This window comes from Dipodomys merriami, unplaced genomic scaffold, assembly GCF_024711535.1.
Source record: "Dipodomys merriami isolate MVZ:Mamm:240054 unplaced genomic scaffold, mDipMer1.0.p SCAF_20, whole genome shotgun sequence".
NCBI lineage: Eukaryota > Metazoa > Chordata > Mammalia > Rodentia > Heteromyidae > Dipodomys > Dipodomys merriami.
In genome coordinates this window covers 11,675,001-11,693,096 of record NW_027203382.1, presented here as the reverse complement: position 1 = coordinate 11,693,096, position 18,096 = coordinate 11,675,001, and positions in this window count along the sequence as shown.

Here is an 18,096-nt window from a genome sequence, read left to right as displayed (position 1 = left end):
ATGACTATATATTAGAATCCAAAGTAAGCTTAAAAAGAATAATGAGCTAATATAAACCTCTGGCACAATTGTTAAAGCAGGTACAAGAACACAGTTAACCGATGGTAGAAGTTAAAGGGGGAGATGTGTTTTACATCTTATAGCACAAAAATGTAAATGTGATAGAATTTGGAAAAATGTTTTCCCAATATGTTTTAAAAATATAGAAATACTTCAAACATCAATCTAACTTACATAAGAAGTGAAAAAAAAACAGAATACATGAAATCAAATCAGATTAAAAACATTCCCACTAATAAAGCTTAACAAGCAGCAAGATATCTATAGCCAGTAATATGAAAAAATTACAGCACATGACAATAAAAATGGAAGTAGCATCACCATGATATGAGGAGCATACCTCATTAGCAAGAGAATGATTAAAAGTCAACAACAGAATTAAATTGTCTGTAATTTCATTTAGACAGTTCAGAAATATAAACCCATTTTATACCCTTAAAATTATTAAGAACATTTGCTTATTTTTAGTACAGCAAGGGAGATGAATGGACTTTGTAGAGAGTGGGCAGTGTTTGATTTTTTTATGTATTCATTAATTACACTGATACACTTGCATTACGGGGTCTCATCAGTGTTATAAACTCACAATTTAGGATTTTTTTCCGTGGTTCTAAACTACTTCTACCTTCCCAGTTCACCTTTACCATTTCCAGAGTTAATTTTGGCTGTCCCAACTTGGTGAGGGTACTACTGGCATCTAGTGGACAGGAACTTGGATGTTCCTAAATTTAACATAATGCACAAGACAGCTTCCCTCAAAAAAAAAAAAAAAAATTCTAGCCCAATGTCAGCACTGCCACATTGATAAACACTGATATATATTGAAGCAAATATAAATTTGATTAAAATGAAATCTTAATAGAAATTTCCCTTAGTTTTTGAGAGTTTTAAATGTTTGAGGCCAATTCCATCAATATTAAGACAGAGAGAAAATGTCATTACAGATAGCTCAGAAAATTCACCAGTTGAAATCATGAAATTTAAGCATCAACAAATTTCATAGGAATAAAACCTAAAGGAATTATGAATCAAATTATATTTTTGTTTGTAATTCATCTGGAAAAGATTTTAGGAGGATTATGCAGTCTGTGAAAATACAACCTTGATTCAACACTTTTACTAAAGTTATTAGGTAAGAATAATGGTTTTATCAGAGGGAAAATTTCCAGATATTTATCAAAAGTAGCATTTTGTCGGCTGTATCATATTCATAAGTTTTAAAAATCAAACTCATTTTTATGGTAACATAATCTCTTATATTAGGTCCTTTTCTTAATATAAAGTTATAATGGATCCAAGTTTTTATGTATTTTTATATGACTACTTTACTTAAACTAAAAATACATTCCTTTCTTTAAATGGAAAGTAACACACATGGTAAATAAAAAGTATCCATATTGACTTTAAAATGAGATTTTTAGAAAATTTTTTTAAGAATTCTAGAAATTATTTTAGAATTGATAAGGATGTGGTCAAGTAGAGCACAGCAGATTGTATAATTTCAAAACTCCTACATCATTTTTTATTAAAAAAATACTCCCTCTGATGTCAGCTTGAAGACAGAAGCAATAACAAAAGGCACTCATGGGACAGGAATGTGGTGCATGAAGCCGCGTGAATCTTACCAAATATTCCCTTGGGGTAATTCACATCTAAAAGTGAGAGCTTCCATGTTCCTGTGAAAAGTAGATTGCAGATTGTTTTTGTTAAATTGAGACAAATAAAGTCAACTTTTTTCAAGTTTTTCTATAAGACATGTAAGTATTTTCCAAGAAAAACAAAGAAAAAAAGGAGGGTGTAAAGAAAAGGAAGGAGAGAGGGCAGGAAAAAGAAAGGAAAAGAGAGAAAAACATTTCTTTATCGTAACATAATTGAATAAACCAAATTAGCCTTAAAACTTGTGATAGAAGTGTGTGTGTGTGTGTGTGTGTGTGTGAGAGAGAGAGAGAGAGAGAGAGAGAGAGAGAGAGAGAGAGAGAGAGATCCCAGATATAAAAGAGAAAAAATTTCTCCAAAAGAATATGTAGCAAACATAAAGAATAGCGTGAGACAGTATTTTGAAAACAGAAGCACTTGAGAAATATTTCTTATTTTTAAAATAGGATAACTATTTGCCAAATGTTTAAGTTGGGTGACTGCTACAATATTTAAATTTTTGTATGAAATTAGCAGTCTTTTGGCAAAAAAAATTATACAAGACAACTGCCAGATTAAAATATATACACTCAATCTGTCCTGTAGCTCACCACTCATCCCCTCCTCCTCTACTTTCTTCCCTTTTTCTTTCTTATTCCTTTAATCAGAGAAAAGAGATGCCTTTTTTATCATCAGAAATGGAAATAAACCCTGAATGTGTGAACACTGAACAAAATGATTAATCACAAACCATTCTGAGTTTATTTAAAGCATTCTGCTGTTTTCTTAATCCAGAAAAAAGTCTATTTCTTGTTTATACAAAGTCCAAAATAACTGGGGAAGAGCATATGTTCATGTGTCATTTTTTTAAATGTCCACATTAGAATCATTCATTTGCCAGTAGTCCAATTAAATATAAGAATATTGGAAAATATACTTGTTATAAATCTGATCCTTCCTGAAAGAAAGCAAGTGGAGGAAAATGGAAAAATAATCATCTGAATATATTTTTCTAAAACATGAATATATTTTCTCATATGTATGCACACACACATACACACAGCTAGGAGGAAGTACATAGATTCACATTCACAGATTTGTACTTCCTTGAATTGAAACTTATTATATATCATTATATATTACAAGCTGCCTTCTACCAGTACAGCAGATTATTTTATTTTATCAAGTTACTACATATGTTTTAGGATTATTTTTAATGTTGATTTATTTCCCATTAAATCAATAAAACATACTACAATTTATTTTTCATACTCCCTTATTGTTAAATTCTATGCTACACAAAAACAATGAATACCACTCACGTATAATCAGGCTCCACATAAACAATGGTGCTGGAATTAATGATGGACCACACGGACAATATTGGTATATTGAAACTATGAAGCCACTGAAACATGCCTGTGCTCTAGCGCTATCACAGCCATCATGAGACTGTTACATAACACAATACTGTTGTGTTTGCTGTGATGCTGTTTTAAACAAGCCTACTATATGCTGAGAGTAAAAAATTAAATGAAAAGTTCGGAAAGCCCACGGGCTGGGAGAAGATCTTCACTAACCATACAATGGACAAAGATTCCAGAACTAAAATATACCTAGAATTCAAAAAATTAAATCCTCAAAGAAACAACTGCCAAATTAGTAAGTGGGCTAAAGACTTAAAGAGAAACTTCTCTGAAGAGGAAATAAGAACGGCCGGTACACACATGAAGAAATGCTCAACTTCTCTAGCTATAAAAGAAATGTAAATCAAAACAACATTGAGATTCCATCTCATCCCAGTTAGAATGGCTATAATCAAGAAATCTAACAACAGGTGCTGGAGGGGATATGGCTAGAAGGGAATCCTACTGCATTGTTGGTGGGGGTGTAAACTTGTTCAACCACTTTGGAAAGTAGTATGGAGGTTCTTCAAAAGACTGCACATAGAACTCCTCTGTGACCCAGCAATCCCGCTTTTGGGCATTTACCCAAACGATCACAAAGAAGGCCATACTAAAGCTTCCAGTACAACTGTGTTTATCGCGGCATTATCCACCAAAGCTAATATATGGAACCAACCCAGATGCTCCTCATTAGATGAATGGATCAAGAAAATGTACATAGAATGGAATTCTTTTTTTAATTTTTAATGTTTTTATTGTGAAAATACTGTACAGAGGGGTTACAGTTACATGAGCAAGGTAATGAGTACATTTCTTATCAAGCATTGTTGCCTCCTCCTTTGTTTTTCCCCTACTTTCCCTTGCCTCCCACCTCCACATACACTCCCCTCACCTCTGCCTGAATTGTAGTTTGTTTTTCAACATAGTGTCTTGTACATCTCATTGTTACAATGGGTCAACCCTTATCCCTATTTAAACATTTTGTTTTTTCCCTTCCCCTCTCCAAATTATATAGACATCAAATACAGTGAAAACAGGTCATACAATGGAATTCTATGGCTTCATCAGAAAGAATGGCATTGCTCCATTTGTTAAGAAATGGAAAGACTTGGAAAAATTATATTAAGTGAAGTAAGCCAGGCCAAAAGAAACATAGGTCCAATGGTTTCTCTTATTTGCAATAACTAGTATATGTCTAGGACAAGCAGAGAAGATCAAAAGCTATGTACATATGACCATATAAAATGATGTTAAGCTAAATGAACCCCAAGATAGAGACACAAGTGGTTTTATCTTTCTTGTTGTTGTTTTGAACATATTTATAATGTACTATCTGATTTTTTTGTTTCTTTTGTATGTCCTTCCCCCATGGTAAACCCCTGTTTCCACTGTATTTGATTCTGCTGCCCTGCATCTTGTATATATACATTTTTCTAATTTGGGGAGGGGAAGGAAAATAACAAGATGTTGAAATAAGGATACAGGTTGTCCCACTGTAACAATGAGATGCACAAGACACTTTGTTGAAAACGAACTTGACAACTTCGGTAGGGGTGAGGGGAGGGAGAAGTTGGAGGTGGGGAGGGAAGGGATGATAGGGGAAAAACAAAGGAGGAGGTAACAATGCTTAATAGGAAATGTACTCATTACCTTACTCATGTAACTGTAACCCCTCTGTACAGTATTTTTACAATAAAAATATATACCAAAAATGTCTGTACACATACATCGATTTTCTTCAGTACATATTTATTGAAAATGATAGTGAAAAAATAATTTTAAAATGTCCTAAGTTGTTACAGGAAAGAGAAAAGAAGGAGGAAATAGATACGAGAAAGTCATGTTAGTTTGCTGATTCCAGCTGCATAAAAAAATGAATGAATGAATGAATGAAAAGAAAAGGAAGTTTTCCATATTCTTTCCCTGCATGCTAAAGGCTACATTGACCCTTCAATCAACAAAACAATAATAATAAAATCTTGACTTTTATAGAGTAATGTTCTATCTCAGTATATTGTCATTTTAGGTTGTCCTGATCTATAGATAAGAGTGCAAATGGTTTCTATTACTTCTCCCAGAAATATTATTATGAAACATGCTAGAAGTTTGTATCTAGTGGATGCTTTACCAAGTGACATCTACCAAATCTTCTGGTGGTTTAGGAAATTTATCTCAGTTAATGTCAAGAGTGTTCCTTGTATCATTTGGCCAACATCTATTTTTTGAGAGTTCTCAGTCTACAAATTTGATGCAACAATGGTAATGAATGACATAGTGGTTTATGCACTTTAGTATACTTTTCATTGTTATTCTAAAATGGCACTCCATTGCTCTCATGTTCTTGATGTAATTGTGTTGTTCAGTCATCAAAGACTCAAACATCCATCCTTCTATACATACATACATACTACATAAACTTGTTTCTGATGTTTTAACAAGAGATCATCTCAACTGATTACCCTGGAAATATAATTTAAAATATCAAAACTGTGCATGTGGAAAATTAATGATGGTTGTTGCTTGCTAGGGAGACATCTTAGACCACAGATATGCATTTGAAGCATATAGAGAGTCATAGATTTTATTAAAGGATCTGCTTCATTTAAGCCAGTAAGATTATATCAGGTATAGAAAAATTTTAATGACCTTGATTAAAGATCATAAAAAATGTAAAAATACTTTCAGCACTATGGCAATCATAGCCTAAGTGAAAGGTATGCTTATCATGTTGAAAAAAAGCTGGACCAAACTAGGTAGATGAATTTATTTTAATATTTGGTGATTTAAATGATTCGGTATATTATCTGAAAATAAGTGGTGAATCTGAATGGGAGGATTTGAACACAACTGAAGAACTTTTCGAAACTATTGGTTAGGTGATTTGCCAGAACAAATCCTCAATATGAATGAAACCTCTGACACATTTGTCTAATGGTGCATTTCTCAGGATGTTTTGTGCCACTAAACAACTCATGATGGCATATACGTATATACATATGTGTATATAACATATAAAATGTGTATAACATACTTCAGCTTTTTACCTTGTGTAGTTACTTATAAAGATAGTAGTTAGACCCAAACAGCATTCAAAATTTGTAATCAATAAAATGCTAAATTTCCAAAATACATATTTTGAATAGTGAGGAAAAACATGTTATTGAGTAATACAATTTTATTTTTAGACTATCATGTAGCTGAAAAATATCATTTTAAGTATATATTTATTATTACCTTTAAGTTGTTGTGCAAAGGAGTCTTCATTTAAGAAAGTAGCTTATGGCTACAATATGCCTTGATCAATATTACCACTTTCAGATATCTTCATATTGTCTGAATTTACTTTTCATAAATACTGGTGTGACTCAAAATGGTTTGTTGGAGACACTATTTCTGTTCTTAATTTATACGCCTTTTCATTTTCAATTGATTTTTTAATTTAATTTTATTGTCAAGGTGATGTACACAGGGGTTCCTGTTACATGCATAAGGTAGTGAGTACATTTCTTGTCAAACTTGTTACCCCTCTCCCTGATTTTTCTCCCATTTTCCCCTCCCCCAACACCTCCCCAACTTGTACATTTTCAATTGATTTTGTTGTCCTTATTATCTTGACATGTAAGAGATATTTTGATATAGGTTTGGTCTTTGCATTGATCCTATTTTTCCTATTGTAAGGTACATATCCTACTTTAGTTTTGGAAAAACTGCTCTTGGCTTTTTTCAACATTTTTTGATACAAACAGTATGTTTTCCATCTTCAATATCCTAACCTACTTCCTGTGCCTCTTATGACTTATTCTATAGTCTTATAATTCTTCTACTTTATTTTCTATACTTAGATGTGTGCAAAATCATCCATTTATCTTAAAATGTTTTATAAATAGCCTTCTAGGAAAATATGTCTCATTTCAACCAGATTCTATTTTTTTGCCTTGGAAAATTCTAAACAAATTTGTTTTCAAAATTATTTTCATTCCATCATTATTATTTTGGAATTGTTCAATCTAGTTGACTAATTTTGAATGCCTTGCTGATTCTAAATTAGCACAAATTAAAAAAACCTACAGTTCAACGAATAATAGAGTAGCCCCTTACTATCTTTGGGTACATGGTTCCCAGGAGACTGCCATTGCTGAGGAAATGCAGCAAATGCTGTTTGTCTGGGCTCCATACTATGATGCAGATGCTTTATTCCCATAATGTTACTCAGCTTTCTATAAAGATATACAATCAAACATTTTTACTTCCAATCACACATTTTTACTATACTATTTAACTTAAACACATCAACTTTTATCTTGCTGTGTGGAGGCACGTTTTCAGAAAATTGAAGATACTGAAATACTCAGCAGTTCATATAATGATTTCAACACAATGGATCAAACTTGGGACTGGGAGAGCTTCCCTGTATCAAGTGATCCATGTAAAAGTAAATACAGGAAATTATAAAGGTTTTTCCAAATATATTCATTCATTTATTCATTCATAGTTGAATGTTCTTGATCGAAACCATCTATGATGAAGCAATGAATAAGGTAGGCTTTCAGTAATATACTAAATAACACATAGTAAATAAATGGATGTTTTAGGGAGAAAGATGCCATGTTCCATTATTTCCATTGTTTGAAGATGTAATGAAATGTATACAAAGTTTGGGGCTCATAGTATATTCCAGCAATTGGTGGTTAATGTTTTCTCTACCTCACTCTTCCTGTTTTACTCTCAAATAAGACCACATTTATATACAGTTCACTTTTATCATTTCATTTTATCTTTGAAATTTCTTATTTCTCATACAGGATCCAGTCAATATAGCTGGAAACCATTGTTTGGTAGACATTAGAGGATTGTTAAAGCTAGTAAGGACATTTTAAGGAAAGACTTTCTATAATCTACCAGCAAAGTAAAGACATACATAAATTTTAGTCCATGAATAGATACAAATAAATCTTGAACTAAAAAAATAAAATCTAAAAATTATTTTGTTTTATCCAATTTTCTAGATCAGAATAAAGTGGTTCTTAGGTGGTAAAACAAACATTGAAAATAACTTTTTAATCATCTATTTCTAAAGGGTCTTATGACAGCAAAAAAATCTGGTTGAAATTTAATTGGTATATGTGGTAATTGTTTTTATATAAACAATGCTACAAGAGCCAAGTAAATCCCATGTTACTTTGGCCTGTTTTAGTATTTGTATTGAGAGTCATTAAATCTACTCACAAGTTCGCATAGGGTTTATTTTTTAACCCCTGTGTTTTGTGAGCCTTCGCTGGAGTCAAGAGAAATGAGATAAAGGGAAGGCATACTTTATGTCAGTCAGATGGATGTCACCCAATGTATTTTTAGGTGGTCAGTGTTTAGGCAGTCAGGGTTCATTTAAGGATTGACTAATAGATTTCATTTTGCTTACTTTTACCTGAACAAAAAATGTTTTAACAACACATAATATCAACAATAATTATTGTGGTAATTTTTGTTGTTTGTGTCTAACGTTACTTGAGAATGTATTTTTATGGTATAATGCTATTTGAACAAACAAGTTTCTGTTGTTCCTCTCATTTCATAAAAAAAGTAGCATTGTGTTTACATAGGAATCACAGTGATTATTTTATTAATGTTAAAGATAATGTTACTGACAGTATATGCTCTTTTTCTTAGTTTGATATGTTACTTAAGGAAGTGATTATTGGTGAAGAGAGGTGTTCACTATGATTGATGGTGCAAGAAGAAATTGCGAATGGAAGGATTAGAACTTTCATTTGTATGTGTCAAACTTGTGAAACCATAGAAAGAACATTTTGAGAAGTCACTTGTAAGTCTAATGTAGACATCTTCAGTATCTTGGGTGTGAATAACTCTTCACACTCTTAATAAAGTGACAGAGTTCACTTTTAAGAAAATGTCTGTCAAATGTCAAAGTATGAAAAGTCAGAAATGCTCTGTCACCATTTTTTTAAGTAAAAACCAATGGTACAAAGAAAAAATAAAGAAAACACCAACTACTAAAGCCCACACCTTAACCAAGTAAGTTTGTCTTTGAGACAATTACTGTACTTCAATATATAGCAAAATTTTTTATATGTTTTCTACTTTATGAATCAGAGAAAAAAAATCTGTACTCAATAATTTTGATGCAACAAAGCAAGCTTGGTTACTGTTTGGTACTGTTTCAACAGATATTCTTAAGGAAGCAGGCTCTTATTCTGTGTAGTAAGTAGAGTATACCACCCTGGCCTTGAACTACACTGAGTCACCAGCAATTCTTACCAATGCATTGTACCAGCAGCTCCCATCTCTACACAGCTGTGTCATGATAACTTGTGAAGGTCATAAAGACCACTAAATACTTTACCATTTAACTCCTTTATGTTTGCTACCAGATACTTCCATAAACAGTCATATACACTGATGACTTGGTATTGACAACAGAGTCCTCTTTCATTGGTGATGAATTCATCTGGAGAGTACAGTTCTGCAAGTGAGATGGTGTAGATCTTTAATTGATGAATTTTTGGAAGTCATTTGCATTTTGGAAATTTCTTGCATTCTCTCCTCATCCAGCAGGCATTGAGTAATGTCAACTGTACAAGGTCTTTTAGTTTTTGAAAAATTATGTCAGTTCTCTAAATAGTGCAGAACAATAAGAAAATCTGTAGCATACCTCAGAGTTCATTATCAGTTTTCAAAGCTGAAACTAGACCTTACTAAGTGGTAATTCAGCCCATCAAATAGGAATTTCCTTTTCTTTAAATAATAAAAGATTATAAACACAAAGTTTCATCACATCAGAACTGATGCCAATATTACCTTAACTGTCACACCAGCTTCAAATTTCAAATCATGTGACCTGTGAGCTTTTTACTTCCACTAAATTGGGATTCTTTCCTGTTACTTAGATAAAAGAATTTATGTAAATACAGTAATTGAGTTTCAGTACCCCTCTGGCAAATACTTTAGTAAAGTTATAAATTTCATTTATTAAAAGATAACTTCCCTCCTGGGTCATAATTTTAATTTAGTATGTTTTTCCTTTTACTGGCTAGAAACAATTTTTGAAATTCTAAACAGAATGCTTTATGCTAATTTACAGGATAAAGTGGAAGAATTAAAAAAATTCACGAGGAGTGTATTAACTTCACCTGAAGTTGCTTTATTAAATCCCATAGGGAAAATGTGTTAAACATTAGGTTTATACATTTTCCAAGAATAAATCCTTTTTTCCTCCTTAGAGATAAATATCACAAATACTAGGGTCCTAAATCCTGTACACTAGTCATAGAAGACAAATTTTTATGATTTTTTGACACATTTGTACTGCTAGACTTCACTAAAGCATATGAGGCACACATGTTACCCTGACAGCAAAGAAATGAAAATTATGCTCTATATATATTTTCCAGTGGCATCTTTGTAGACCTTGCCAGTATCTGAACTGTTAGAACATGGTTGAATGTCAGTTTTGTGCAGGAATTTTAAAGCAGGTTTATTATACTGCTGAACAAGACTGGTAATAAATTTTACTATGTAGAGAAAGCAAACTTTCTCCAAACATGAAATTTTATAAATACCCATTAATTGTTCAATATAGCATGGCTTTCCAGTTTCTACATAGTATATCAATATTAGTGTGGGTTTACAGTGAGTTCTCAAAGAAAACAAATAGAACTTATCTTCATTTTAACTATATGCTTTTGAGTAATTTAAATTGTGTTCATTTGATCTGTCAAAACTTTTTAAACACCCAGGGTTAACATAGTACTTTAGGGCTATGTTTTTTAATATATATGTTCTTATAGTACATTATTCTTTTTAAATACGTTTTTAATTATAAAAATGTTGTACAGATGGATTATAGTTACATGAGCAAGCATTGTTGCTTCCTCCTTTGTTTTTCCCTTACCATCCCTTCCCTCCCACCTCAACAACTAACCCCCTTCTCCAAGTTCATATTTCAACATTGTTACAATGGGTCAACCTGTTTCCCTATTTAAGCATTTTGTTTTTTCCCTTCCTCTCCCCAAATTAGCAACGTGTATATCGAAGATGCAGGGCACCAACATCAAATACAGTGAAAACAGGGGTTATAATGCAAAAATCACATGACACATTATAAATATGTTAGTAACAATAGCAAGAAAGAAAAAACCACTTGTGTCTCTATCTTGGGGTTCAGTTCACTAAACATAATCTTATCTGGTCATATGTACAGAGCTTTTGACCTTTTCTGCTTGTCCTTACACATATACTAGTTATTGTAAATAAGGGAAACCATGGGACCTATGAACTCTAATAACAACAGATGCTGGAGGAGATGTGGCCAGAAGGGAACCCTACTGCATTGTTGGTGGGAGTGTAAACTTGTTCAACTACTTTGGAAAGTAGTATGGAAGTTCCTCAAAAGACTTCACATAGAACTCCCCTATGACCCAGCAATCCCACTTTGGGGCATTTACCCAAATGATCACAAACAAGACCACACTAAAGCTACCAGCACAACTATGTTTTTGCAGCATTATTTACCATAGCTAAGATATGGAACCAACCCAGATGCCCCTCAGTAGATGAATTGTCCAAGAAAATGTGGTATAGAAGTATATATATATGAATTCTATGCCTCCATCAGAAAGAATGACAACTCCTCATTTATTAGGAAATGGAAAGATTTGGATTTTTTTTTCTTTTGGTGCTTGTGGGGCTTGAACTCAGGGCCTGGGCACTGTCTCTCAGCTCTTCAGCTCAAGGCGAGTGCTCTACCACTTGAGCCACAGTGCCACCTCCAGTTTTCTAGTGATTTATTGGAGATAAGAGTGTCAAAGATTTTCCTGCCCAGGATAGCTTTGAACTGAGAGATGCTAAGATCTCAGCCTTCTGAGTAGATAGGATTACAGTGTGAGCCACTGGGGCCCGGCTGTTTTGGATTTTTTTTTTAAAGGACATTGTTTCAACAAAAATAAGTGATATTTCTGATAAATATTGAACATCTTTTTTCACGGCTCATCTGTTTTATTCCATCTTGCTATCAACATTGCTCTTAGCAGTATCAAAAATGACACTGAAGCTGGATGCCAATGGCTCATGCCTGTAATCCTAAGAATTTAGGAGACTGAGGTCTAAGGATCACAGTTCTTGCCAGCCCAGGCAAGAAATTCCATGACATTTATCTCCAGTGAATCACTAAAAAAGTACCAAAAAAAAAAAAAAAAAGAGAGAGACACTGAAGTCACATATAAACAGTTCTCATGAATGAAATAATATTTGAAAGCTCAAATCTTTGAGATTACTTGCAAAACTTTTTGATTCAATACTGATCTTCAAAGTTTTGTGTTTCGTGAAGTAGTAATACTGAGGTTTGAACTCAGTGCTTTGCACATACTAACTAGGTGTTCTACTGCTTGAGCCACACTACCATCCTTTTTACAGTTAGGTGTTTTAAAATTTATTTTATTGTAAAGATGCTGTACAGAGGAGTTACAATCACATGAACAAGGCAATGAGTACATTACTTGTCGATCATTGTTATCCCTTCCCTTGTTGTTGTCTCACTATCCCTTCCCTACCTCACCTCCCACACTCCTCCCCGCCTCCCACAGAGGCAGAAGTTGTAAAGTTCGGTTCCAATATACTGTCCTGTGGGTATCATTGTTGTAATGGGTCATCCTATGTCCTTGTTTCACTGTTTTGTAATTCCCCTTCCCCTCTCCAGATTAGACAAATGTATATACAAGATGCAGGGTCCAAAATCAAGTACAGTGACATCAAGAGGTATGCCATAGGAAGAAGGGAATACAAAAGAAACAAATCACATAGTATATTTAAAGCAACAGCATGAAAAACAGACCTCTTGTGTTCATATCTTGAGGTTCATTTCACTTAGAATCATCTTTATTATCATGTGTACATAGCATTTGAGCTTTTCAGCTCATCTGATAAGATTATCCTATACATACACTAATTATTGCAAATAAGGGAGATCATAGGACCTAAATTTCTTTGGGACTGGATTATTTTCACTTTTCCCAAATCTTTCCATTTCTAACAAATGGGGTGCTGTTGATCTTTCTGATGGAAGCATAGAATTCCATTATACATTTAGGTTTTTGGTTCATATTCCTCTAAATGTTTTGCTCCAGGCTGGTCTCAGGGCACTATTGATTCTTCTAGCTATAAATTTCCCTGGAGCTGAGAAGCCACCTAACCTAATTTTTGTCTAGATGGCCTTAATATATGATGCTCCTGATCTCTGTCTCTTGAGTTACTGTGATTACATACATTACACACTGTACCAATCACAACTTTAATTTTTGAACAATGACTTAATAGTCACTGCAATCAAATGTTCCTTATTCAAAATGTTTGAGATCTTTAGTATTTTGAATTTTAGAAATTTTTTTATTAATAAGATTTTTTATTGTGAAAATACCATACAGAGGGTGACAATTATATGGGCAAGGTAATGAGTACATTTCTTTTCAAGCATTGTTGCCTGCTCCTTTGTTTCCCCTACAATTCCTGCCCTCCCATCTCCCCCTCGATCCCACTCCCCACCCCGCGCCAAAGTTATAAAGTTAGTTTTTCGACATAACGTCTTGTACATCTCATTGTTGCAATGGGTCCACCTGTATCCATATTTAAACAATTTGTTTTTTCCCTTCCCCTCGACAAATTATATCAACATCAAATACAGTGAAAACAGGCAGGGGTTATACCGTGAGGGAGGGACATACAAAGCAACAAAGAAATCATCTTATAAATATGTTAGAAACAATCACAGGAAAAAAAAAATTTGAGTTCTTATCTTGGGGTTCATTTCGCCTAACATGAACTTATCTGACAGTTTCTGCTTGTCTCAGACATATACTAGTTATTGCAAATAAGTTATTGCAAATAAGGGCCTATGATTCTTTGGGCCTGGCTTACTTCACTTAATATAATTTTTTCCAAGTCTTTCCATTTCCTAACAAATGGGCCAGTGTATTTCTTTCTGATGGAGGCATAGAATTCCATTGTGTATATATATCACATTTTCTTGATCCGTTCATCTACTGAGGGGCATCTGGGTTGATTCCATATCTTAGCTATGGTAAATAATGCTGCAACAAACGTAGTTGTGCTGGAATTTTTTGAATTTTGAAATATTTTATATATCATTAGAAATTGTGACTAGAATGCAAGAATAAACTCAACATTCTGATGTTTTTTACATACATCGCTTAGACACACAGCTTGAACATAATTTTATGCAATATTTCTAATAATGATGTTCCTAAAAGAAAATTTCCTAGTGTAGACATTTTCATGCCTGAAATCCCCTAGCTATCAGGAGACTGGAAATACCATGCTTCGGATTTTTTCCAAAAGATTACAAACCAGGATATTGTGCCACTTGTACAACAATGTTCATTGCTGCACTACTTACCATAGCCAATGTGTGGAAACACCTTAGATGTCTCTCAGTGGATGAATGAAATAAGAATTATATGTATGCATATGTATATAATGTATATATACACATACATGTGATATGTATCATCTCTATACATATACATTTTATGTAATATATTACATGAAGCATATAGTTTATATATAGTATACAGTACATATACATATATAGCCTATAGTATAGGGAAGAATAATATAAATGGGTGAGTTAGATCAGAATTCACAATATGCATTTCATAAATATCACAATGAAGGATGTCCACAAATTAATTTATGCTAAATTCATTTTTTACAAAGTCACTTTCGTAAAGGTCACTATCACAAAAGCATCTACTAGAAAATTTTCTTTTCCTTTGCCTTCTCATTGTTGAAAAATAATAATTGATAATGTTTATTTAACAAAGCATGACAATATTGTTTCCATATTACTAGTATATCCTTTTCCTATGTTGTGCCAATATTGGATCTTGAACTGGAGTTTTTATAGATATTTCCTTAATGATTTTCCGAAAGCCTGCATTAACATCTCCATCAGTACATACAGATTGCCCCTTTCACACCAGCATTTGATGTGATGTGTTTTATTATTTATATCATTCTAACTGGTGTGGGATGGAATATTAAAATGGTGTGGGAATATAAAATATTTATAAATTTAAATATAAAATTATTTGTCACACAAATGTAAATATATTAATTTATATTCCCTTTATAATTTTCATTTTTTCTAATTTACTTTATTGTTGTTTTAGAGGTGATATACAGTGGGGTTATCTTTAAATATGTCAGGTAAAAGTGCATACCCTTTCACATAGTATCATCTTTATATTTCCATTATTAAGTATGGTGATCATCTTTTTCTTGTATTTATTGGTCAAGGATATTTATTCTCTTGATAAATATCTGTTCACCGCACTTGGGTATTTAAAGGTTGAATTCTTTGTTCTATTGGTGCTTAATTAATATTTGTAATATTAATCTTGGGTCAGATGAATCGCTAGCAAAGATTTTTCTACCACTATTTAGGATGTCTTCATTGTGGTAATTGTTTCCATTCCTGTGCAGAAGCCTTTTAATTTGATGCAATCTCATTTGTCAATCCAAGCTGTTACTTCTTGAGCTATTGGAATCCTATTCATAAAGTAATTGCTAATGTTTGGATCTTGGCGTATTTCCCATATATTTTCTTGTAGTAGTTTCAAAGATTTGGTTCTCATATTACAGTCTTTAATCTATTTTTGAATTGATTTTTTGTAAAGAGTGAAGGATAGGAATCAAATTTCAATCTTCTACAGGTAGATATCCTGTTTTCCAAGCACCATTTACTGTCTTTTTTCTGACATACATTTTTGGTACCATTGTTGAAAAGCAAATAGCTGTGGGTATGAAGGATTATTTCTTGATGAACTCTTTGATACCATTGGTCTTTGTGCCTTTTCTGTGCTATTATTCTGTGCTTCATGTTTATGTCTTTGCTGCATATTTTGAAACCATGTATTATAATACCTCCAACACTACTCTGTTTATTTAGGATTGCCCTGGCTTTTCAATGACTTTTGTATTTCCATATTAATTTTAGGATTTTTCTATGAGGAATATTATTAGAATTTTGATGGGAATTTCATTGGATATAACGATTATTTTCAGTAATGTATCTATTTTTAACCCCATTAATTCTGCCTATCCATAAACATGGGAAGTCTTTGCATCTTCTAGAACCCAATAATTTTTTTCTTCTTTAATATTTTACTTACAGTTCTGATTGTAACAGTTCATAATTTCTTGATAGATTTGATGTTTTGTATATTATTTGAAAGGGATTGTTTTTCCCATTTATTTCATACATTAATTATTTTTGTTGTGTTACTTTGCTGCATGTGTTAATATCCATTGCAATGTCTTATTCAATGTAAGAGTTTCTGGTTAAGTTTTAGAAGTTTTAATCAATCATATTTTGTATAAGTGAGGGTAAGTTTATTACTTCCTTTTGTATTTGTATCCCTTTTATTTGTTGTGGTTTGCCTTATTGCTTTGATTAAAATGTAGAGTACTGTGTTGACAAAACAGTGAAAGAGTGGACACTGTTGTCTCATTCCTGATTTTAAATGAAATGATTTTAGTAGTCTGCCATTTTATATGTGTGTGTGTGTGTGTGTGTGTGTGTGTGTGTGTGTGTGTGTGTGTGTGTGTGTGTATATATATATATATATATATATATATATTTACCAGATACAGGATTTTTTGGAATGTACATTCTATTCTTAGTTTCTTAAGATCTGTTATCATTTTAGGATGTTGAGTACTATAAAAAAAATCTGTATATATTAAGGTAATTATGTGGTGTTTTGGTACTTGATTCTACTTGCATGCTGTATTACATTTATTGGTAGTGACGTATGATGATCCATCCTAGGATTCTTGTAATGGCATCAGTATGATCTTCTTAGTGCATTGGTGGATACAATTTTATTGCACATTTTTGCATTATGTTCAGCAGGAATTTGATCTATAATGTTCTTTTTGTTGCTGTTGTATTCTCATCAGATTTTATATTACACACTACTGGCTTCATAATATCTGTTTGTTAGTATTCCTACCCTTTCTTGTCTTATGCAATAGTAGAAACTTCTCTACTATATTTTCATGAATCCATGTTTCAAATTACTTTTATAGAATAAGATTTAACATATATTCCATCAGTAACAAATTGTTCACATCATATGATACAAATATCTCTTTATTTATTTATTGTTTGTATATTTGTTATTTGTTCTAATAAACTGCATACAAACTTTATAAAAAGCTGAAATTTTATTTTATTTTATTTATGTTATCCTCAATCCTTCCAAGAATGCCTTACATATACTATTAGAACACAATGATTATATTATGTGGCATTTGCCAAAATTTATTTCATCTTGGGTCTTTTAAACTATGGCTCACGGGATTAATATTTCTTTTGACACACTTTGGAAAGTATTTTATGCTGAATCTTTCCTTCTTGGTTCTCAAGACTCTTTTCCAAATCTTTCCTTTTACTATTGGACCCAACGATTGTCCCTAATACACACTGGCTTGATGAAATTCCTTTCTTTCTGCTTCTGGGTATTCAGTCCACCAGAGACACTAGGAAGAGGACAACCAGGACAAGGGAAGAGAAGACATTTCTTCTTTTATTTACACTTCTCAGGTCCCTTCTTGAAGGCCTCAACTACTGTGATGTGACAGTCGCTGATGCTATCCTCTCTATATTACGCAACTACTCCTTTCCATTTTCTAATCAGACTAACTTTGATTAACACCACAGACTTTTTGTATGAAGTGCCAAGTTAGGATGCAACTACTGGATTAAAAAATAATAATAATCCTATCCATGCATTTTAATACTCCCATTGTTACCAAACCCTTGATTTTCATATTGATGAAAAAAATCTCTTAAAGAAATGGGTGTTAAGGTATGACCAATCCAAGATTCTTTGCCCTGTTAGTCTACTGTGTAGTGTTAAGGTTGAAGACCGGGTGTTATATAGTCAGGGTAGTGTGGATATAA